General features: G+C 44.8%; 1 protein-coding gene and 1 pseudogene across 6 annotated transcripts in view; both read left to right on the top strand.

The window, feature by feature from the left end:
• Positions 1-1,637: 1,637 nt before the first annotated feature.
• LOC138421437 (small nucleolar RNA SNORA70) lies at positions 1,638-1,784 on the top strand (annotated as a pseudogene).
• Positions 1,785-11,721: 9,937 nt separating this feature from the next.
• Positions 11,722-23,655, top strand: part of BMAL1 (basic helix-loop-helix ARNT like 1) — a 116,800-nt gene continuing 104,866 nt past the window's right edge. For 2 of the 6 annotated variants that reach the window (XM_069554333.1, XM_069554331.1), the window contains exon 1: positions 11,757-11,921. The gene's annotated coding sequence lies outside the window, so the exon portion shown is untranslated. Of the gene's footprint in view, positions 11,922-23,655 lie in introns of all 6 variants that reach the window. The other 4 variants (XM_069554332.1, XM_069554334.1, XM_069554335.1 and 1 more) reach the window with 4 other exon arrangements.

The raw sequence follows: 23,655 nt of genomic DNA, 5'->3' as shown, positions 1-23,655 counted from the left end.
ACTGGAGTGGGTTGCCAGTTCCTTCTCCAATGCATGAAAGTGAAAAGTGAAAGGGAAGTTGCTCAGTCGTGTCCGACTCTTCACAACCCCATGGACTGTAGCCTAGGTAGTGCAATTCAAGGGATGGAAAGAACACAGACATTGGAACCAAAGAGGCTTGAGCCCAGGTTGAATCCTAGGTCAGCTGCTTACCAGTTTTGCAATGTTGGGCAAGGAACTTCACCTTTCCTGGCCTCAGCGGCCTCACCCATAAGATGAGGATAATGCTCAGATCCCTGGGTTGCTGCTGTGAGGACGGCACATGGATTAGGAGCAGAGATTCTCAAGCCAAATACCAGTTTTGCGTTCTGGCTCTGCCATTTACCTGCTAGGAACCTAGGACTTAACTCTCCATGCATCAATTTCCTGATTTTATAAAATGAGAAAAAGGGACTTCCCTGGTGGCCCAGTGGTTAGGAATTTGCAATGCAAGGGATGTGGGTTCCTATCCCTGGTTGGGAAGTAAGATCCCACATGCCTACATGCTGGAGCCTGGTGCCACAGCTAGAGAGCCTGTGTGCAGCAAATAGCGAATCCCTGCACCACAAGGAAAAATCTTGCATGATGCAATGAAGATCTGACACAGCCAAATAAATACAAATTTTAAAAATGTCACCTCTAGAGTTGTTTTGTGGAATGTGTTGGGTTGAGTCACTATACAGAAAGTGTTTGGAATAACACTTGGCATATGATACCCACTATGGAAGTGTTATTATTATTATGTGTGCTTTCTGCCTCTTAAATAATCATAACAAATCATCTCAAGCTAAGGAAAAAACTATAGGTAGATAATAGGGTTACTTTCCTAAGAAACTAATTTGGTTTATGGCAATTTATCACTATGTATGAAAAGAAAATTTCATCCTCCAGAATGTGCAAATGGAGAAACGGAGAAAAGAGGATTGTGTCTAGCCAAAAACCACAAGTTCGCTTGGTTTAGAAAGAATGTCGTGTTACCTATTCTTTACCAGAAGGGAAACAAGCAACAAGTCTCTGCAGTCAGACCTGGAAAGTATTGTTTTGAGAAAATGGAAAGGAGATCTCAGACATGCTTGGGCAAGGTTATCATTCCACTGCCTTTTAATTACAATTATTATACTAAAAATAGTTGCATTGTATTTCATTCATTCATCATTGTTCAATAGCCCCATTTGTGGAATATGAAAATATGTGATGCCTTGCAAATGAAGACAGCTGGATGCCCAAAACCTGGTCTGAAGTATTAAGTAGACTGAAAGTCTTAACATAGTCTTTTTTTCTGCTGCTGCTGCTAAGTCACTTCAGTCGTATCCGACTCTGTGCGACCCCATAGATGGCAGCCCACCAGGCTCCCCCGTCCCTGGGATTCTCCAGGCAAGAACACTGGAGTGGGTTGTCACTTCTTTCTCCAATGCATGAAAGTGAAAAGTGAAAGGGAAGTTGCTCAGTCGTGTCCGACTCTTAGCGACCCCATGGACTGCAGCCTACCAGGCTCCTCCCTCCATCCATGGGATATTCCAGGCAAGAGTACTGGAGTGGGGTGCCATCGCAGTATAACAAAATTGTTGTTTATTAGATAGATCCTTAGTTCCTAGGACTAGGCAGGGATGGTGGTGGGAATGTCATTTTAAAAGGTAGGTTGCCTGTTTACCCCATGGGGGCCTGCTGTGCAATGGCTGCAGACAGTAATGTAGTGTTTATGCAACAGCATAATGCAAGCAGCCAATTGCTTGTATGAGTTGCCCTAAGGAACCTTGGAGACAGCCCTTTCCAGTGGACATTCATGTCTGGCATGCTGTCCCTAGTCTAGGCTCCAGACAGATATGCACAGTACATTTGGAAAGCCCCAGGGCACAGTGGCCAGGGTCCACATTGGCAGAGTCATAATGTCCATTGGCACCAAGTTGCAGAACAAGGAGCAGGTGACTGAGGCCCTAGGCAGGCCAAGTTCAAGTTCCCTGGCTGCCAGAAATCCACATTTCCAAGAAGTGCGGTTTTGCTAAGTTTAACATGGATGAATTTGAAAAGTCAGGGGCAGAAAAGTAGCTTATGCCAGATGGAGAGCTGTAGGGTCAAATACATCCCCAGTTGTGCCCTGCATTCACAAAAGCCTTGATGCCGTCCCCTGCTTACTCTCACCCACCAATAAATACTACTTTCCTGTCTAAAATAAAATGAAAGTCTACTTTTTCTTACATTAAAGCTGTATGGGAGGAAGACTTTGAAATTTTGATTTTAATACTGAATTTCCATTTGGTAGGTGGAAAGGAAAAAAAAAAGGGGGGGGGAGGTTGCCAACTATTTAAGCTTCACCTACTTGGAAAGGTTAACTCATAAACACTGTAATGAACCAGGATTTGAGGCCAACCAACCAAGGTGCCAATATGGCATTCTGTGATGGGAGAAGAGGATAGAGGAGTAAAAGAGGTAGGGATCATATGAGAACCGCTAGCAATACAGTCACCTAGTCACCTTCATTTTCTCAAACCTGCTGTCCCCAAGAAGCAGGAAGTCAATGAGAAAAAAATATACTTCCCTCATTTGGGTCCCCTCATTTGGGGCTCTCAGTCAAGGCAATGACATGGTGTGGGATACAAGGTTCTGGTATTACACTGTGGTGGTTCCTTAGCTCTGAATGTTCTTCAGCAGCAAAGTGTCTTCCCCAGAAGCAGGGCTTGAAGTTGGAGAATATTTGGAAATAAAAACAACACTAAGCACTACTAGTACACTGTTTAAGTTGTTTTGCATTCATCTTGGAACTGGAAATTCACAAGGCAGCTCTTGGTATTTCTCAGTTAATTTATGTTGAGACAAAAAGGGGTTTCAAGGCCAAAGAGCAGAGTACCTTGGAATTTTCCAGGGATCCCAGCCCAGTACGGCAAGTTATCTCAAAGGCTGTCCAATTTGAAGGTGGATAACTGGTGACTTTAACTAAGGAGACAAAACCAGAATAACATGAAGTGGTGCCAGAGAACACATAAAGTGTTCTGGGGCACTTGGCTCTCCTAGTTTCATATTAAAATTATTTTGATTATTGTAAACAACTTTGCAGAAAACTTACCCATAGCTTTATCTCTATGAATATTTATATCTTTGTCCATATGTACACATATCTTTACTTTTATTCACTCTGATATGATGGGGTTTTATTTTGGATGTGGCATTATTTTATATTTTTCTTTGACTTTTTCTGTATAGTTCTGGTCTAATATTTTAACATAATATTATAACATAATATCATATTATAACATAATATCATAACCAGTTGATAAATTATTTTTCTCAAAGGTGAATCAAACTTCTTACTCCTTATTGTCAGACTCTCTGAACATAAAAACTCCAAAGCAAACAAACAAACAAAAAAACCTGTTTCTACTATAGCTTTTGGAAAAGGTTGTTGTTTGTTTCTATTTATACCCAATGAAATATTTTATGAGAACATATTGTCAACTCACTCTTAAGTAATAAACCATAAAAATTTGATAGTGGCACATCTAAAAATGGCAAATAATAGGAACAATGAAAATAATTAGAGGGAAAATTAAAGATAATTTATTTGTGTATAATGCAGTGGATTTTGCTGAAGTCTGATATAACCATGCTAAAAGCCAAAACGGCCTGATTTCTCTGCGTTCTGGAATCTCATTCATTCATTCATTCACTCATTCAACTGATATTTACACACCTACTATATGCTAGAGTTTAAGTGTGGGAGCCACAGCAGTAAAAATACCCCTTCTCTCACATATCATTGAGGGTGGTATGCAATATATAAATGAATGCATAACAGAACGTCAGATAGTAAAAAGTATTTGAAGAAAAGCCAAGAAGGGCAGAGGCCTGGAGAGTGATGAGTTTGGGAGAAATGAGGAGGGTGGTCTGGGGAGTTTTTGGATGAGGGAGCAATTGAAGGGAACAATTGAATCCCACGTGTTTCTGTGGGAGGAGGTGTCGTATATCCATGGAGGAAGAGCAGTACACTTTCACATCTCCTCATTGTTTTTTATTTACTCATCCAAACGATATTTGATTTTGTGAAGGTACTATTTTGATAGCTGTGGGAGATAGGAGAGAACCACAGAGGTGTGGTATCTGCCTCACAGAGTTTATGGGAAGACAAGACATCACAAGTGTACTAATGTTTTGAGAGAGGAAGCACAGGGTGCTTTTTATGCCTTGGAGGTCAGAGAAGGCTTCCCCGAGGAAGTGACCTTCAAACTGGAGCAGCAGGTGTGAGCCAGCTTAGCATGAACAGAGGCACTGAGAGTGAGGGAAATTTACAAGCAGAGGAGTCAGTGTACAACCTTGTTTTGCTGATAACTTTCAACTTTTGTCTCCTATCCAATCTCTCAAAGTCTAAGAAATAACATCATTTAACCATATTTCCTTGCCTCCCTCTGGCAGATGTACAAATGCACAAAGAAACGATTTGGCAGCAGATAAAGAAAAAGACTCAGCATGGGGGCAAAAATAATAATACAACTGAAACTAAATGACTCTATTGATATTCAAGATTTGAATATCTTTATTTACAGTATGTTTTATTGTCAATCAATCCTTTTGATAGCTGGAGTGCCCTTTGAAACATAGGATTGGGGTAATAAATTTTCCAAAGACCACTTATCAAGCTATAATCATTTCCTGATTTGTTTTAATTGGACTGTATATAAATTTTCTTGTATCTTTAACATAAGATTTATGACAGAGAGAGAAATAGTCACAGGAGGGGGAAAAAAAAACAAACAAACCCAAAACCTGACAAGAAAATATATGTGGTATTCATTGTCTATACCAACTGCTTCTTTGAACCCCATGGGGTAATGATGTAGGGTAAGGAAGCTGTGGGCCCATTCCATAAACCTATATTCTACAAAAACTATTAACAATAAAAGAAACTGGAGACAATGTGAAGGTTTTGCTTGTTGGTGTAGGGTGACTCCATACAATGAAATAGCCTGTAGCCATTAGGCGTCATGTTGTAGAATAAGGCTTAATGACATGGCTGAATGTTCACAATAGATTCCTTTTATTTTTTAATGTTTTTGGCCACACCATGAGGCTTGTGGGATCTTAGTTCCCTGACCAGGGATGGAACCAGCGCCCCCTACATTGGAAGTAAGAGTCTTAACCACTGGACTGCCAGGGAAGTCCCACAACAGGTTAATTTTAAAAAGAAGGATACCAAACAAAATTTCAGTGTGATAAAAGTTAGATTATAATATAACATAGTTATAAAGAAAACTCGACAAGGAAAATACATCAATATTTTAATGGGGGTTATATACGCTTAGTGAGATTATACATTATTTTATGTTTGTGAATTTTTTGTCACAAAAATGTATTAGTTTTATAATCAGGGGGAGAAAAGCAATGGATATTCTTTTTCTTCTTGTTCCTTCATTTGTTTTTTAATTGCAAAGAAAAAGGAAAGATTTGAGTAGCAATCATTCACTTAATGCACACACATCTGTGTGCAAAATGAGTTTTCCTTAGGCAGGTACAGAATCAGTAGCTTTCCTACGAATGGAGTAAAGGACCCAGAGTTACTGCAGAGAATCCAGAAGGCTTTGTTGCCTGGGATAGTGCTTGGCGATAATTTTTTTTCCACAGTTTTTAAATTGAAGTATAGTTGATTTACCATGTTATGCCAATCTCCACTGTATAGCAAAGTGACTCAGTTATACACATACATACATTCTAAGGAGATTACTGACTTTTAAAGAAACAAAAAGAGATGGAAAGCCAAAAAAAGGACAGCTTTATAAGCAATAATGCTTTAAAAAGAGTATTTTTTCTATTACAAATGACAGGTTTAAATAATACCCCCAGAAGTATCGCTTATGTCTCACTATCCTAACTTCTGACCTTTTAACTGGAATATGCATGGTGCATCATTTATTTATTACTTTTGGCTGCGCTGAGTCTTGTTGCTTTGTGCAGGCTTTCTCTAGTTTCCAGCAGTCAGGGGTTACCGTCTGGTTGTGGTGCATGGGCTTCTCGTTGCTGTGGCTGCTCTTGTTGTGGAACGCACGCTCTGGGCACTTGGGCTTCAGTAATTTCGGCACACAGACTCAGCAGATGTAACCCGTGGGCTCTAAAATGCAGGCTCAGTAGTGTGTGGTGCCTGGGCTTAGCTGCTCCTCAGCATGTGGAAGCTTCCCAGGCCAGGGATCGAATCCATGTCGCCTGCATTGGCAGACAGATTCTTATCCACTGTGCCACCAGGGAAATCCTGATGCATTCTTAATAGTGTGTTCTTGGCTTGTTTGCTGGTTGTCCCATTTCTTTTTCTCATGATGTGTGTGGGTCTATAGGTGTGCACATACATTTATATAATCAGCCTTTATTTTTATGGTCTCTGAATTTTGTGTAAAGTTTAGAAAGGCCTTTCAAGTTTATACAAATTTTACTCACATTTTCTTCTAATGTTTTTTAATAGATTGCACTCCTTACATTCAAATCCTAAATAATGGTTGGTTATATTTTCTTGTAAAGATTAGGGTAAAGAACAAGTTTTATGTGTTTCAACATGGCTAGCTAGTTGTTTTAATAGCATTTATTGAAAAATCCATCTTTTTTCCCTGATAATTTAAAATTCACCTTTATATTATACTCAGTTTTCACATCCATTGGGTCTATTTCTAGATGCCTTTTCATTCACTTATTGGTTTGTTTTGAAACCAATTCCATACTAATTGCCATACTTTTGTAGCGTGCTTTGATAATGTGTTAGGTCAAATTCCGCCCAATCTATCCCCTCTTTTCTTTCTCAAAAGCATATTGTGATTTTGTTTAAGTTAATGTACTACTTAAAAGGCTTGACTTAACACTTCACTTTGCTTTACTAACTAGAAACATTCTTTTTCTTTTTTTAAATTTGGAGCATGAATTTTAGTGACGCTCACTCTAGCAAAGCAGGGCAAAACCTGTGCCAGTTTTATAAAGACAGTGTATGTTCTTCAAGGCTTCTGTGGGGGAAGCAATGCGGTTACTGGTGCTTTAGCTCCCTCTAGCAAACACCCCTCAGCCAAATGGAAAAGCCCCTTTGACATCTGATCACCAGCATCTCTGAAATCTTGGCCATGTCTGCAAACAAGATCTAATCTAAAGCCTAATAACACGGTCTAGGACACATTCCAAATAAGGTATTACTGCTTTCCCATTCTGAACTGCTAGGACTATCTTATTCAAAAAAGAGTCAAGGAAGGTCATTAAAGAAAATCAGCTGAAAGTATTATAAATACTGGTTAACTCATTAATGCCTGATCGTTTCAAGTTCCCATTTTTGTACACCCAGATATGTCCACTTCAGTTTAAAAAAATCAAAGTGCACCTACACATATCATCATAAATCACTCTCAACTGGATCAGTTGCTGTGATAGACGATTCTTTTCCTAATTTCCCCTTAAATGAAAAACGTCTTCAAAAAGTCATCTGTACTCACTGGTGACACGTTGTCTTCACTGATTTTTTTATGCTCGATTTTCCCAATATCCTACATTGATCTGACTCTAGAAGCAGTTTCAGGAAAACAGCTTTTTTACAGTCAAATTTCTTTGTTGTTATAACAAAACCTTTTGCTCAAGTATAAGTTCCCCTTATATTGTTTCTCAGAGAAGGCAATGGCACCCCACTCCAGTACTCTTGCCTGGAAAATCCCATGGACGGAGGAGCCTGGTAGGCTGCAGTCCATGGGGTGGTGAAGAGTTGGACATTTACTGAGCGACTTCACTTTCACTTTTCACTTTCATGCATTGGAGAAGGAAATGGCAACCCACTCCAGTGTTCTTGCCTGGAGAATCCCAAGGACGGAGGAGCCTGGTGGGCTGCCGTCTATGGGGTCACACAGAGTTGGACACGACTGAAGCGACTTAGCAGCAGCAGCCTGTTTCTACACCTGTTGAGATTTTCTTCCAGTTTTTCAAATGCAGCTTTTCACTTTCTTGCTTCTCCTTCCCTTTCTCTTATTACTCTGTATTTTCTCCTGTTCTGATTCTTCTTTCACTTCAGTAGGCACCTTTGGGGACTGTTGCTCAGCCCATGCCCCACTTTGACAATCTCTCCTATTTCTTTCTCTCTCTCTCAGGGGTTGAGAGCATCCATAAAGGACCATGTACAAATGGGGTGGAATAAAGAGCTACAGAAAAAAAAGATCATCAGGCAGATAGAGAAAAGACCAGTCCAGAGGCAACACGACCCCAGAGGAGAAAATGGGAACTGCTTCATGCCTAACTGGTACATCCCAGTTCTAATCCTCTATAAGGATATGTGTGCTTCTTACTCTAGGAGTCTATGAGCTACCATTGTCTCCTCCAGAGAAATCTCCCTCTTTGGACTAAGGTAGTTGAGAGGCTTCTGTTTCTTGCATTTCCTAAGTCTGAGATGACATCCTTATCTCTAAGGCATACTCCTGTGCCTTGTCTTTTCTTCTACATGAAACCCTAATCATTTGGGGGAAAAAAAATGCTTACCACCTTTGAATTGGTGATTCTTGAACTTACGTCTCTAATGTATGAAGTTTCTTTGTTTTCCAAAGGAATCATCAAAAGGAAGAGGTAATTTACTGAAGTACTTAAGAGTGTGAGCTCTGGGGTCAGACTATTTAAATAGCCTGATGTCTTCAGTTTCCCCATCTGTAAAATGGGAATAGTAGAAGTAACTGCCTTATAGGAATTCGTGAAAATTGAGGTAATGCAATAAGGCTCTTAGAACAGTACCAGACTCACTGTAAACCTGCAGTAAATATTGTTGTCATGCTACCATTTATACAACACATTTCTGCTTATTTCTCAACTTCTTTCCAAAGACATCAGACTGCATAACTTCCTGGTCCTGTCATTAGCTTCTCCATTCAATCCAACAGTCCTAGAATTTGACCTCAGGTCTGTTTGACTTCAGAGCCTGTGGTTATTCCATTAAATCAGTCATTCCCAAATTTGACTACATCTCCAATCCCAAAGATATTTAACAGAATCTTCTAGACTGGGGCTTGAGAATTTGTATTGAAAAAAAAAAAAAAACTCTTCAGTTAATTCTAGTGGATCTGATTACTGAATCAGAGTTTGGAGGATTACTTTGGATTGTGCTACTTTGTTTTCACTAACATTATCTATAAAACAGATGCAGTAAATATCTATTTCATAGAATTTTAACTTAATACACATTGACTCTTTACTGTGTTCCAGGCATTGTGCTAGGGGCTTTCTGTCTATTATCTCACTTCTCTCTCACAACGATCTTGTGAAGTAGATATGGGGCTTCCCTGCTGGCTGAGATGGTAAAGAATACCTGCTATGTGGGAGACTGGGTTTAATCCCTAGGTTGGGAAGATCTGCTGGATAAGGGAATGGCTACCCACTCCAGTATTCTTGCCTGGAGAATTCCACGGACAGAGGAGCTTGGTGGGCTGTAGTCCATGGGATCACAAAGAGTCAGACACAACTGAGTGACTAATACTTCTACTATCCCTATATGGGATGCAAAAGAGGTTTAAGTTATTGGATAGAAGTTGTCTACCTAGCAAGTGTGGAGAGCCAGCATATTAATTGCTGGGGCCAATGTGATGTGAAGATTATATTAAATAACGTGCGGATCCAGTTATTACTTGGACACTTTCTGTGACAAGAAACTCAACTTATCAGGGCAGAAGGGGCTCTAGTTATTAGAAAATTGAGTCATTCTAGAATTTCTACCCATAGGTCCCCCTTTCACCTTATGGGGTCCTTAAAAGTAAGTCCAATTTCTCTTCCGTTTGACAGCTCTTCAAATGTACGAAGACAGTTATCTTGTATCCCTGGGGCAAAACCTTCTGCTTCCTTTAATCCTTCCTCCTATGACATAGTCCCCAGCCTTGTTACATCCTGGTCCCTCTCCTGGGCCTGTAGAGGGTTTTTCTTTGCCAGGCCTTCGTTGGAGACGATACTCCACATGTATAATGACCACCCCTGGGCAGCACTGTAACCCCATCTTGCTTTAAATGGCAAGCTTCTATGGATCCACCTACTGCATGACCTTGGGTCAGCTGGTTAAACTCTGAGTTTCAGTTTCCTCATTAGTAAAGTGGGATTGTCTGGATTAAGAAGGAGGATACAGGGAAAGCGCTTAGCATACAGCAGATGCTGCACAAATGGCTATACCTCCGCTCTTCTTTCAGGTGGACAGGGGTTCATTAATCAGCATCTTTAGGTAATGGTTAGTATACAAGTTTCTTATCCAACTAATTACATTAGAATCTAGATTTGTAGTTCCTCATCTTGTCCACAACATCTTGTTAAGTACTGCTAAAATCCCACTTACATAGTGTGGTCACCTCATGAAATCAGGGCAATCAAATTCCACCTGCAGGTAAACGTCAGAAAAGTAGTAAGCTAGTGATGAAGTTGGTTAACCTTGCAAATGGTCACCATTCAGGCCACAAGCATGTACTGGACAACCACTATGTGTGCCTGGCAGTGAGCTTAGACAACCACTATGTACCTGGCAGTAAACTGAGGACAGGCTACCGTTTTACAATATTTAAAATGCAGTTTCTGTGTTCAATGAACAAGGCTAGAAATCTAGTGTCTTGGAGAGTAGTCTGGGTCACAAGATTGAGCTAAGTGATTTAGATCAATTTGTTCCCATATCCAGTCAACAAACATGCTAGGAATCAGGCACTGCCCCCATCCCTCCATCTCACTCCCAGCTAGGTGCTAAAGGTGAGGGGGTGAGTATAACAAAAAAGACGAGGTCCTTTCATTTAGGGAGTTTAACATCTAAAAGGGTAGGGAGCTCTTTGTGTTAAAGGCCCTCTGTCAAGTGCTTGAGATGCAAAAATAAGATTCTTCCTCCTCTCAGTACTCAAGTTGTATCTTGTTATGAAACATTTATTTTCTGCAGCTATTTGTTTCCTTCCGTCTCACTCCTTGGACAGCTTTTCTACGGTAGAAACAGAGCCACTGGGAAGTTGTCTGCTACACAGTAGTGCGGCCACTGAAAGGAAAAGCACTGGAATGGCTCCAGGCTAGAGTTTTCTCTTTTGAACAGGAAAGACAGCTCCAATCGGATGCTTGGAGGTCAGGAAGAACGAAAAGAACTTAAAGGACACTTGAATTGAAAAACCTTCTAGAAATACCAAGTATTTCTTCTCTCGTTTGGACGTTGGCAAACCAGGATGTTTTGGGTAGGGTCTGGCACTCTGTGTTCCTAAAACTGTTTTCCTAGATGGAGTTGGAGGTAGGGGAACGAGGAAATGTTGCTTTAGTCAGGATGCCCCGAGTGAAAAAAGGAGATGTAGTGAGAGCCGTGACCCAGAAGCAAGTCAGGAACCTAGAGAAGGACATCTCAAGCGACTGCAAAGAGTGCGGCGTCTGGACCCGCAGTGGCCAAGGCTAACGGGAGACCAGGGGAAAGAGAGAGGACAGGGGCGAGGAAATCCAGGGAAAACGCGTCGATTGGTCCTCTCTTTGGGGCGTGTGCTTCTGTGCGCCAAGCGATTGGTGACGGGAAAGTAGCAGGTAAACCGGCCCTCGCCGCCTCGCCATTGGTCAGCGGCCTCTCTTGCTGCCACACAACTGGCTATTAGGCCGCCGAGCCGCGCGCGGATTGGCCGGGGGTGGCCGCCGAGACCGGCTCTCTTCGGGCTCTAGGATTGGCTGGAGGGAAGAGGCAGGTATCCGGGCTCCGCGACTCCTCCATTGGTGGGCGGGGAAGGGGGGTTGGGCACAGCGATTGGTGGGCGGGGGGCCGGGCCTGGGCCGGCGGGGAGCGGATTGGTCGGAAAGTAGGTTAGTGGTGCGACATTTAGGGAAGGCAGAAAGTAGGTCAGGGACGGAGGTGCCTGTTTACCCGCGCCGGACTCACCGCCGCCGCCGCCGCGGGATCCGAGTGGGGGCGCGGGCGCGGGCGCTCCCGGCGAGCCACGGTGAGTGTCGGGCTGGCCGCAGCCAGCGGTGCGGCCGCGGGCACCCCGTCGGGGCCGTTAGCACCCTGGCAGGCTCAAAGCCCCCGCCGCCGCCCGGGGCGCAGCCCGGCCGCCGGGGAGCCCTGCCCGACGTGCCCGCTGCCGGCCTTAAAGGGCCCGTGCCCGCTCCCTGCCCCCACCCGGGCCGCGGGGAGGCTGCGCCCCTTAAAGGCGCCGCGCTCGTCCGCCCCCATCCTCCCTCGCGGGGGCTGGCGCTGCGGACTAGAACGGGCAGAGGTGCCGCAGGCACCCTTAAAGGGACCGGGAGAGAGTCCGCGGAAATACCCGTCTCCCCTCCGCGGGCATAGCTACCTGAAGTGGCGGGGTTGGGGTTGGGGGGGCGGTGGTGGTGGTGGTGGCAGGAGCAGCCAGCTGCCTCTTAAAGGGACAGCTCCACCCTTTGGGATCAGTGACCCGGCTGAGGGCTAGTCCTAGGATGTATCCCCGGAAGGTTCAGGGACCCCCGAGGGGACCATCCTTGACGGCTGCACTCCAAGGGCGTTGGGTTAGAGATGCGGCTTCTGCCCTTCCTCCCTCTTCCCTCTACTTTCCTTTCGGGAGCCTGCAGGGCTGGGTGGGGGCGGGGAGGGCGTCTCCGCCGGGCTTGGGGAGTCCGAGCCACCCCCTACCCCTTTGACCCTTTCACGGGTGCTGGGGCTGCACCTGGTATTCCCGGCCCGGGGATGCGGCCGACTCCCTCATGCGAACTTCGGTCCGGCCTGCGCCGTCTGGGTCCTGGGCAGTCCGGGGAGGATCCCCGTGGGTCTGCGAGCAGGTGCTCCACGACAGGCGGAATGTCACCCGATGCCCAGGTGTGGGCCCGCCGGCCGCCCTGGAGTCCTGGAGACCCGCGGAGGGCGCAGCGAGGCTGGCTTTAGCACCGGATTTGACAGATGTCAAAGAAAAAGCTTCCCGCTCGAGACTGTCGGGCGTTGACAGCCGAGAGAGCTCTCGTTTGCTCGGAGGAATAAGTGGAAGAATAGAAATTAATGCCGACCTTGTGGGGATCAAGTCAGTCACCCCGAGGGGTCGTGGGAGCCGGCTGCAGAGCCGAGGGCAGACGCAGGGAAAGGAAAGGCACTACTGGCCATAGGCGTCTGTTGTTAAGTTGGTGCTGGCCGGTGGAGTAACAGGCTGTGCCCCCTCACCTCACGTTTCTCAGTGCCCTGTTCCCTCCACTGCTTTGGCCCCTTCGGATCACCTAGCCCTGTTTTGTCTCTTTCCGCGGTTGTGGTCTCCTCTCCCTGCTTGCATAGCTACTCCTCGGCAAGGAATTATTAGCCAAGTTTTATCACTTAGCTTCCAGAAACAAGATTCAAAGAAGCATTTCTTGACTGTACGTGTATTTCTAGGATCTTCGTTTTTAAAAAAAAAAAAAAATCCATAAAAGCTGCCCATTAGCTGCATCTAGTTTCCCACAACGCTTGCTTGTCATTGCCCTTCTGACATCCGCCGCTGTTCCCTCTTTTAATCTATTTTTATGTGACAACTATTATTTTAATTCTTCTTGTCCCATTGATATCAGGATCTGTCGATTTGGGTTGGTAGAGTTTTTAATTAATGTGCTGGTTGAATCATGAGCTTAAAATAATCTTTGCTGCTCCAGAGCAGTTTTGAATAATCTCATGCTCTCCGTGCTTGCAAGACTTAAAAAAAGAAAAAAAAAAATCACTGCTGTTAATTTCGATTTCCATATCAATGAAACTCCAAAATGTTTTCTTAATACAAAGTTCAGCCTTTCACTCCATGCTCTATTACTGAGTTCACTTTATTGCTAAGTCTTTAAAACACTTTGTTAAACATACTTGGAAGGCTTTAAAATTTCCCCGGGCAGGGTTTGAAATTGCCTGTATATCTAAAGCTGAATCTGTAGACATATGTTTTGTTTTGATTGTAGATGTAGCTGGTGAATAATATAAATAGGTTAAAACTATAGTTAAATGTATATCTTATTCCAGCCCCTAAGGTTTAGAAAGAGGGAGAGAGAAAAGAGCAGGGGTGGTGGAAGAGTGCTAGCCTGAGAGTTAGAATCTCCTGGTTCCAGCCCAGACTTGGGTTTTCACGGCTGTGCCACTTGGGGCAAGTCACAGAACCCTTCTGGGTTCTACTTGCCTCAGATGGAAAGTAAGACAGGAGACCGAGGTGATCTCAACAGTTCCCTTCTGCTCTAAAGTTCTGTGCTTCTCTGAATATTTAATATGGCTGAATTCGGGTTGGTATTTACCTGCTGGAACCTCCAGAATATCTGAGCTGACGTCCTGTTTTCATAGGAAACTTAAACAGATCAACAGATGGTGTTTTAAAGAATCCATTTCAAATGATTTATAAAATGATGACTATTCAGGAGTTTGTCAGCTATTTGCAGAAGAGGTTTGCCTACCAAAGAGAGGAAAAGGAAGTGGCCCTACTTTCAGATTTATCACTTCATACCAATGATCTATATGCCATTTATATATACTAAACAAGGGACAAGCACTGTAGAAAGACTCGTTAACAAAATGCATATGCATATGTCAAAGCTAAATATTCAGTATCTCTCTTTGGTATAAGGGCTGCCTTCCTTTTGTGGGTTTTCTTCTATTTGTGTTTCTATCGTCGACTCCCATGGTAGTTGGAGAAAGTCAAATATTAAAGGAACATTTTCTGCCCCAAATGATATTACAATCACAGGCAGTGATTTGAATTAACATCATGGTAGCAAACGAAGGGAAGTAATTGTTTACTTTCTTTTTAAACCTTGAGGTTTAATTGAAAGCCTGGAAATGCAGGCATGTCACCCTTCTCCACAGTCTTTTCTCTCCTCATTGCCGCTTCATTATAACACTCAGACTTACTCCTAACATCCACCCTGGCTTTCCTCCTCCTCTCTCTAAACAAGACCTGCTCTGACTTAAGCACCCTCAGCCTCTCTTCCTTTCTGCTCAAAATGTTTTGTCTCTTTCCCTCATCTCTCCTCCTCGCCTCTTAGTTTGGAAAAAGCAAGTGAATTTCTTTCCTGTTCCCTCTTGGAGCCTCTGGGCAGGAGCCTGGTCTCTGGTAGCAGGACCTAGGACTTGGGTTGGATGGTGTGTCCTTGGACAAGTGCTGAACTCCCCTGACCGCAGGCTCTGCCTCAGTGGTGTAGTGAAGGTGCTTGCCCGTCGGAGTCCCAAGATCAGGGGAGATGATAACGTGTAAGATGCCAGGTACACAGGAAAGCCCTCCCTCAGTGCCTGCTGCACTCCCTTCCCAGCACTGCCAGGGTGCTGCCACTAGAATTTGCTTCGTGCTTCTTTCTCTCAGCCTCCTCACCAACCCCAGAAAAGCCCTTGTCTTGACCGATGAGGGAAGGATGGAAGAGGAGGAAACAGGCCTACTGTGGGCTGCTGTGCAGCAGGCAGCTTTTACATATGTGCGCTTGTGCTCCTGGGCCCCTCTGCCTCTCTCTCCCCTCCCTGCCCAGCAGCCGCTCCCAGGGCTGAACATTTACCCCCTCGACTCTCTCATCTGCTCCATCCTCAGCTCCTGCCCTCTGGCTTCTTTCTCTACCATCCTTCTTATTTCTTCTCAAATATCCCCCAAAACTTTTAAGTCTTGAATTCCAGGCGCCCATTCTTAGTCCTCAGTTGTTGATCTTGGCCCTTTTGCAGCTTTTACCCACGTGTCTTTTCTTCCTTCCTGAAATCCCCTTCTCCCTCAGCCTCTGGGTTTTCTTCCTACACACCATAAAGGTAGGTGTCTGTCCAGGTCTCTGCTCTTTACACTGTCTTTGTTGGCTTGGGTCCCGTTTCTTGTCCTGATGTGTCTCTCCTGCTTCAGCTGCTAGCAGATCCATCGTGGATATTAACTGCAGCCTGTTGCCAGCATCGGTGGCCTTGGCGTAACAGGTTGCAAACAACTTGCACACATGGTCTCATTCATCCTCAGGATAGCTGTACCGCTTCACCATCAGGCTGTCCTGAAAGGGACTTTGGTTGGGTGGCTAAAAGTGCAGACTTCGGAGCCAGATTTTATATCCTTACTGGTTTTATGACTTGTGGTCAAGTTGCTTTGCTCTCTGTCTTGGTGTGCTCATCAATAAGATGGGAATTACTCGAGTCCTTGGGCTTCCCTGGTGGCTCAGCTGGTAGAGAGTGTGCCTGCAGTGCTGGAGACCCAGGTTTAACCCCTGGGTCAGGAAGATTCCCCTGGAGAAGGAAATGGTCACCCACTCCAGTATTCCTGCCTGGAAAATCCCACGGACAGAGGAGCCTGGCAGTCCACGGGGTCACAAAGAGTCAGACACAACTGAGACTTCACTTTCACTTTCTAGTCCTTACCTCAGAGTGCTGTATGGATTCAGTGAGTTAAAGAATGAAAAATACAGAAAGCGCTTCATGAATCATAGTGAGCATTCACGGATATTAGCTGTCAGGTTTGCTGCTCCTTCTTCCTTTTCCATACCCAGCCCACCTGGCAGTGTGCACGGGACTGTCGGCTCCCTGGACCAGCCCGTGGCCTGTTCTGTGCCTCAACCTTCCCTCGTCCAAATCCTAGGCTTCTTTAAGCTCCAGCTCAAATGCTTAGTCCTCCTGGAGCTATCCTTCATTGTGCTTTTCCTCCTCTCTTGCTGGGCAGCAGTGTCTCCCCAGCCCTTGATCTCGCTAGCGCTGATTATTTTAGGTACTGCTGCACCCCATATCGTGTTGGGCTGTCTCTGGGAATATCTTACCTGCAGGTTCCAGGCCAATCACTTTTGGAGCATTAATCTTGGTTTCCCCAAATTAGAGGCCCAGGGAGCTTCAGGACATGTTTGTCCAATCCCAGTGAATGAGAGGAGGAGGAGATGGGGTGGGGCAGGCACTCAGGGACTACGCACAGGAGGGAAGGAGGTCCACCTGTGGAGAGGTGGGGCATGAGATGAGGGAGTGAAACGGGGGCGCCAGTGGACGTGGCCATGAGTAATTAAGTCCAAGTGGAAGGAAGGATTGAGTTGGGGAACTACAGTTGGGGAGACGAAATTGGATAAGCTTTAGTCATCTTTGCTTCAGGAGAACGTGGAGTACTGGCATATGATGGGAAATGATTTTTACATTAGTACATGCTGTCCTTTTAAATAGGATAAACTCATGTTTAGCCAGCCTGGTTAAAGAAGGGGATGGATGGTCTGTCTAATTTAATATTCTGGTTAATACTCTACCCATTAGATTTTGTACATATGCTAAGTAAAACATTTACAAGTGTTTATGTGTTCAACTGCTGTTTGAAATGTGTGACCTGGGCAAATTAGTTAGCTTCTTTGAGTCTGATTTACCTCATTTGCAAAATAGAAATAATAATAATGATGGTAAGGGCAGCTAATGTTTATTGAACATTCTCTGAGTGCCAGCAGATGTTAGTCACCTTATGTTTATTAACTTGTTCAATCCTCATAATAACCCCATGAGGTAGGTAGAGCGACTATCCTTATTTTACAAGTGAGGTGGTTTTGTGAACTGCCCAGCTGGGATGGGGCCCGGCTGGATTTGTGGCAGGGGGAGGGGGAGGGTCAGAGTCTGCTCGCTAAACGCGGCGGTGGATGTCTGCTGGGAGGAACCTCTGGATTCGATCAGTGTCGAGTCAAGCAGGCCCTCGATGATTGGTAACCGGTCTTATTGTTGACGGGCTTTCTTGGTGGCTCAGGTGGTAAAGAATCTGCTGGCAAGGTAGGAAACCTGGGTTTGATCCCTGGTTCGGGAAGATCCCCTAGAGGAGAGCATGGCAACCCACTCCAGTATTCTTGCCTGGGAAATCCCATGGACAGAAGAGCCCGACAGGCTACACAGTCTGTGGGACTGTAAAGAGTCAAACATGACAGAGCAACTAACACTTTCACTTTCCACTTCACTTCTTGTTCACAAGCGTGGTGCATGCCTCCTGCTAAACAGGACTGGAGTCCTCTGAGGGGGGCACAAGGGGCGCACATTTGGATATTGCCCGAGGGGCACTCACAGGGGTTTGTGGGCATGCTCCTTACGTTCGGGTGTGTGTCTCCTGCTTTCCCCCTGCCTCCCTGTGGCATTGCCCTGTCATGGGCCTCATGTGGTTCAGTCAGCCCCTCCCCAGGCAGCTTGTGAGAGATGAACAGAACTCATTACCACTGCCCCCTGACGTGGCCATCACTGGGAGGAGAACTTTTGTAAAGTCTCTCACCTTCCCCTCCTCTTCCCAGCGCCTTACCCCAAAGACAGATGTCCACAGCCTGAATGTGTACATATATATAGATAGATTTCTTTAATGCCAGTTGTTCCCTGAATACATTTAGATAGTAAGGAAAATGTTGTTTTATGTCAAGAACCTGTTACATAAAAATGTGTTATATAATGTTCAAATATATACTGCACAGTGAAGTTAAATACTACTTTTTCCCCCAAAGAATAAAAAGACAGTAAACACAGGCTTACTGAAGGTAATTAATCTCAGATATGAAAGGCATGGAAAGACATGCCCTGCCCTCAGAGTTATCATTTTGAACCTCTGTTCCTCTTCTTGAATGCTCCAAGTATAGATAGGACGTTTGGGAACTTGACCCAAATCTGCCATGGAATGCTACTGGGAAATACTCTGGAAGTTGTCTGTTTTTTTTTTTTTTTAACTGGGGGAGTGCTCCTTGCTCACTTGCATCTCTCTGATGTCTAAGCAGAGGGGAGGGGCTCTTTTTGTCTCCTTCCTGTTCAGACCATCAAGGTCATCCTCTAACAAATTTTCTGCTCTACCCTCTGCTTCCTTCAGTTCCTTCCACATGATGTATCCAACCTTGCCTCCCAAGAGCAGCCCTGCTGCCAGTGGCCCATGGTCGACACCCCTGTGTCCGGTTCTCGGGGCAGAGGGCTCTGCAGAGTCTGCCCGCGCTCCCCCTCCCCAGCCCTGCCCCGCCCCCCGCGGCCTCCCCCTCCACTCCCGCCGAGCAGGTTGCCAGTGCAGTTCTGCTTGTCCTTGCCCAGGCCACCCTGTGCCCTACTCTCCCCTGCTCTTGGATTCTCCCTTGACTAGAGAGGCCTCTCCTCTCTAGCCCAGCCTGCCTTGACTCTCTTCTTTGTGAAGCCTCCTCTGATGACATTTGTTGCTTTTGTTCTTTCTTTTTTACTTTTGATTGCCAGCCATTCATTCAGAAGCATTGGTACTACATAGTTAGCATATTGATCATATCACTTTCAATCAGGATGGCCAGTGCTCTCATGTTTTAGTTGTTTCATGAATAATTACCTTGTCCTTACTTCCCCACCCTGCACCTATACTCATTCAACGAAGTTTCTTGGATGCCTACCATGTGCTTGATGCTACCATGTGTAGTAATGTTTTAGGCATAGAAGATAAAGCAGTGAACAAAACAGAATCCTAGGGGGAGGAGACAGATAGAAAATACCTAAGCATGTTACCTCCTTGTAGTGATAGACGCTGGGTAAGCAACCCCAGAGGGTAAAACAGCAGTGATGATGGAGGAGGTTGCTGTAGCTGGGTCCTTGGGTGAAGAGGTGACGTTAGAGCTCAGCTGAAGGAAGATATGGGTAAAGTATCTCAAAAAGAGGGAACAACCAGTACCAAGGCCCTGAGATTAGAAGCAGCTTGATTGTTTTTGAGGAAAGTACAGGCCAGTGAAACTGGATGATGAGTTCCTTGAAGACAGATGTTTTATCCTCCCTCTAATCCTCAGTCCAGGCTTCCCTCGTGGTTCAGTGGTAAAGAATCCGCCTGCCAATGCAAGAGGCGCAGGTTCGATCCCTGGATTGGAAAGATCCCCTGGGGAAGAAAATGGCAGCCTGCTCCAGTATTTTTGCCTGGAGAATCCCATAGACAGAAGAGCCTGGTGGGCTACAACCCATGGGGTAGCAAAGAGCTGGACACGACTTATCCACTAAACAACAACCACAACAGTCCTTAGCCCAGTGCTAAAAGCCCCTGTAAATACTTGCATTCACAGTTGGAGCATTTGCCCTTGGTTATACATTGTATAAATAGCAGTTGACCATATTCTGTTCAGAGGCTTTTAATAAAACATTATATTGCATGCATATAAACAAATTAAGGGTTTGATGAGTTTTCTCATAAATATACTCTTAGCATTTATCACTGTTAACTGTTTTAATTACATCTAGTGCAGAGCTTCAGACTTCAGAACTCTGTTTTACATGCACAGCCATCTTAAAAACAGGTTTGGTTCCAAAAGTTCATTTATAAGGCAGTTGATGGAAACTCGGGATAAATTTTTCTGTGGAAAAAAGTGAACTAAATGATGGTTTAGTTCCCAAGCAAGCCCATAAAAGCCTTTTAATGCTGATTCTATGATAACTGAAACTATACTGTTTAGTGCTAAAGCATTATCAGCATTAATTAAGCCTTCCAAAGCCAGACCCCCATTTATATAACATTAAAGATCATTTACTCTTAGCATTCATGGGACTTATTGAACTCAGCCACTTCTGCAATTTTTCTAGTCTGAAAAGCTTTATCAAAGGGATTTTTTTTTTTTTTTACTTTTGTGCCTTTAGGATTTCATTTCTTGTGTTATAAATGAGACAATGGTGTGAAAAATGGGAAACTGTGGTCTGGAAGTTGGGAGAGACCTGGGCTCCAGCCTCGGCCCAACAACTGGCTTCCTGAGTGAAGTTGCCCTCAGTGAACTTTGATTTCTCAGGTCAGTCAGTCAGTCAATTCAGTCACTCAGTCGTGCCCGACTCTTTGCAACCCCATGAATCGCAGCACGCCAGGCCTCCCTGTCCATCACCAACTTCCGGAGTTTACCCAGACTCATGTCCATCGAGTCGGTGATGCCATCCAGCCATCTCATCCTCTGTCGTCCCCTTCTCCTCCTGCCCCCAATCCCTCCCAGCATCACAGTCTTTTCCAATGAGTCAACTCTTCTCATGAGGTGGCCAAAGTACTGGAGTTTCAGCTTTAGCTTCATTCCTTCCAAAGAAATCCCAGGACTGATCTCCTTCAGAACAGACTGGTTGGATCTCCTTGCAGTCCAAGGGACTCTCAAGAGTCTTCTCCAACACCACAGTTGAAAAGCATCAATTCTTCGGCGCTCAGCCTTCTTCACAGTCCAATTCTCAAATCCATACATGACCTCAGGAAAAACCATAGTCAGGTCTTGGCTATAAAATCCTGTTTTCTCAGTGTAACAGGAAAACATACATACATTGTTCACACCTGTCCTCTAATAGCGACCTCCAGTTTCTTACTGAAGAATCAGGTGGAATACAAAATAATGAGGAACTCAGTAAGTTCCCATGTGTAGTGCTCAACAGTTATGCCTTCAGCATGAACCTTGACTTTGATCTGCTATCTCTCTTGACCAGTTGAGAGAAATTCTGTCCTAGAACTTTCGGTCCAGATAAGATTCCTGTGTTCCTGGTCAACTTATCTTCCCTATAATTATGTAAATCGTTTTTTCTTTTTAACTCTTAGGGATAAAAATGGTGACTCTGGTTTGTTGCTTTTGAAATAGACTTACAAGTGCCCTTAGGGAATGGAACGAGTTTGCAGGAGAGAGCAGAGCTGAAGGAGTGTGGGATCAAAAACAATTTTAAATGTTAAATGCAAAGCTATTTTCAGTATCTTGCTGGAAGAAAAAAAAATTTTTTTTTCAAGGCTTTAGATGATAGAAGAGGTTTCTGCTCTGAAGGAGAAGAGCCTCAGGTTTTACCATGGCGAAAACTACCCAGTTCTTTACCTGCCACCCCTCCCTTCCTCCTCTCCCAGCTCTAAGTCTTGTTTTTGGCCTCAAGAGTGGCATTTGCTGTTTGAGAGGTTTGATATTTAAGCAAATGCTAGTCTCGGGGCTCAGCTGGGACCTAGGGTATTAGAGGCTTAGAGTTCAGCCCTCTTAGGGTGCAGAGGGCTATGTGCTGGCTTCCGCAGTAGATTCTGGAATGAGGGGGGCCTCATTGGCAGTGATGGTGCACTTTGGGCGCTGCGTCTGCTTGGTTACTTGTGAATGGTATGTTCCATTTTTTCTTTTTCCCTTGCTTGAAGGCATAGCAAGAGGAGTTGGTGCAAGAAGTTATTGCTCTGTGTGGATTTCACTTAGGAGCTAGAGGGTAGTGTTATACCCAGCTTTCCTCCTTGAATCCTGGAATACTGGCAGGAATTTTGTCTGTTTTGTTCTCTGCTGTATCCCCAGCCTCTAAGAAAGTGTCTGCATAGAGTAACCACTCGATAAATAGCTGCTGATTGAGTGAGTTCAGCTTGGGAAAACCTCAGCTTTCCCACCTTGTCTGATAGTGTAGGCTCATGTGCTTGGTCTTGCGAGGTACCTTGGATGTTAGATTTCCCTTTCCTTTTGCCATCTGTATTTTTCTTATTCTTCAGTGTGGCCAGATACCAGTATCTTTTATTGATGGTCAGGACTTACCTGGCCGTGGTTGTCCCTGCCCTGCTGATGTTCGTCTTTATGTTATCTTTAATTGGCTCCAAAGTACAGCAAATCAATAGCTGAGCCACATCAACTAAAGAAAACTTCCTGTGTATTTCTCTGGGTGTAGTACTATGCATTTCTTTATTCAGTTGACAGATATCTGGAGGGCCATATACCAGGCACAATGCTAGACCCAGAGGAAGAACAGAAATAGTTATGGCCAAGGAGCCTGCAGTTTTATCTGCATATAGAGGATAACCCAAGGCCACATACAATGCCAATAAAGTGGCCTAGATGGTCTGTAATTGCTACAGAATTTCAGAGACAAGAAAGCTCCTTTTGAGTTGCTGTGGTAGGGAGGAAACTTCGTGGACGTGATCAAATCCAGACTTTTAAGGATGTGTAGAATTGAGATTCACAGAAAAGCGTAGCACAGGTGTTTCCAGGGAGTAGGTAGGTGGGAACACAGCATATGAAAAGCATCGAGGTAGGGATGACCAGTGTGTATTCAGGGACACAGACTTGTGTGGAATGGAAGGTTTTTAATTTCAGACGATAATAATTACTAACACATCGAGAGTTCTTATGAGGTCCTTCGTACTTCACGTATATTATTTGATCTAATGCCTACAAAAGCCCATGAAGGAGATACTATTATTAGCATCATTTCAGAGATGAGGAAATTGAGGCACAGAGTGATCTAGTAACCGTCCTAAGGTCACATAGCCAAGAAGCAGCAGATCCAGGATTAAAAACTAGGCCGTGGAGACTCTTGACCAGTGGAAGCCGCTGTCTCCCACCATCCTCCAGATGCAGGATTTGGGTTTGGGTGGGAGGTTTAGAGTCACGAGCTGTAAAGGACAAGACTCTAGTCTACTCCTTCATTTTGCAGAAACTCAGCACCCTTACGTGGCAAGTCACCGTTTACCTAGTGAGGTAGAGACTGGTAGAGAACCGGTGAGGTGGTTTCGTTATGATTATGGTTTTTAGTGACGTGAAATCATTCTTCTCTGGTGGCGCTATGGTAAAAAGCCCGCCTGCCAGTGCAGGAGATGTAAGAGACGTGGGTTCGATCCCTGGGTTGGGAAGATCCCCTGGAGGAGGAGATGGCAACCCACTCCAGTATTCTTGCCTGGAGAATACCACGGACAGAAGCACCTGGTGGGCTACAGTCCATAGGGTCACAGAGCATCGGACACGACTGAAGCAACTGACACGTAAACGTTAGTCCAGTGTGAGTGTTCCAGCTGGATTGGAGCGGAGGGACTGACTGCAGCAGAGACAGGGTAGGAGGCTGCTAGCTGAATCCAGACAGAGATTCAGCTGAGTGGAGCCAGA

This window comes from Ovis canadensis, chromosome 15, assembly GCF_042477335.2.
Source record: "Ovis canadensis isolate MfBH-ARS-UI-01 breed Bighorn chromosome 15, ARS-UI_OviCan_v2, whole genome shotgun sequence".
NCBI lineage: Eukaryota > Metazoa > Chordata > Mammalia > Artiodactyla > Bovidae > Ovis > Ovis canadensis.
This window is presented reverse-complemented; position numbering and strand designations above follow the sequence as displayed.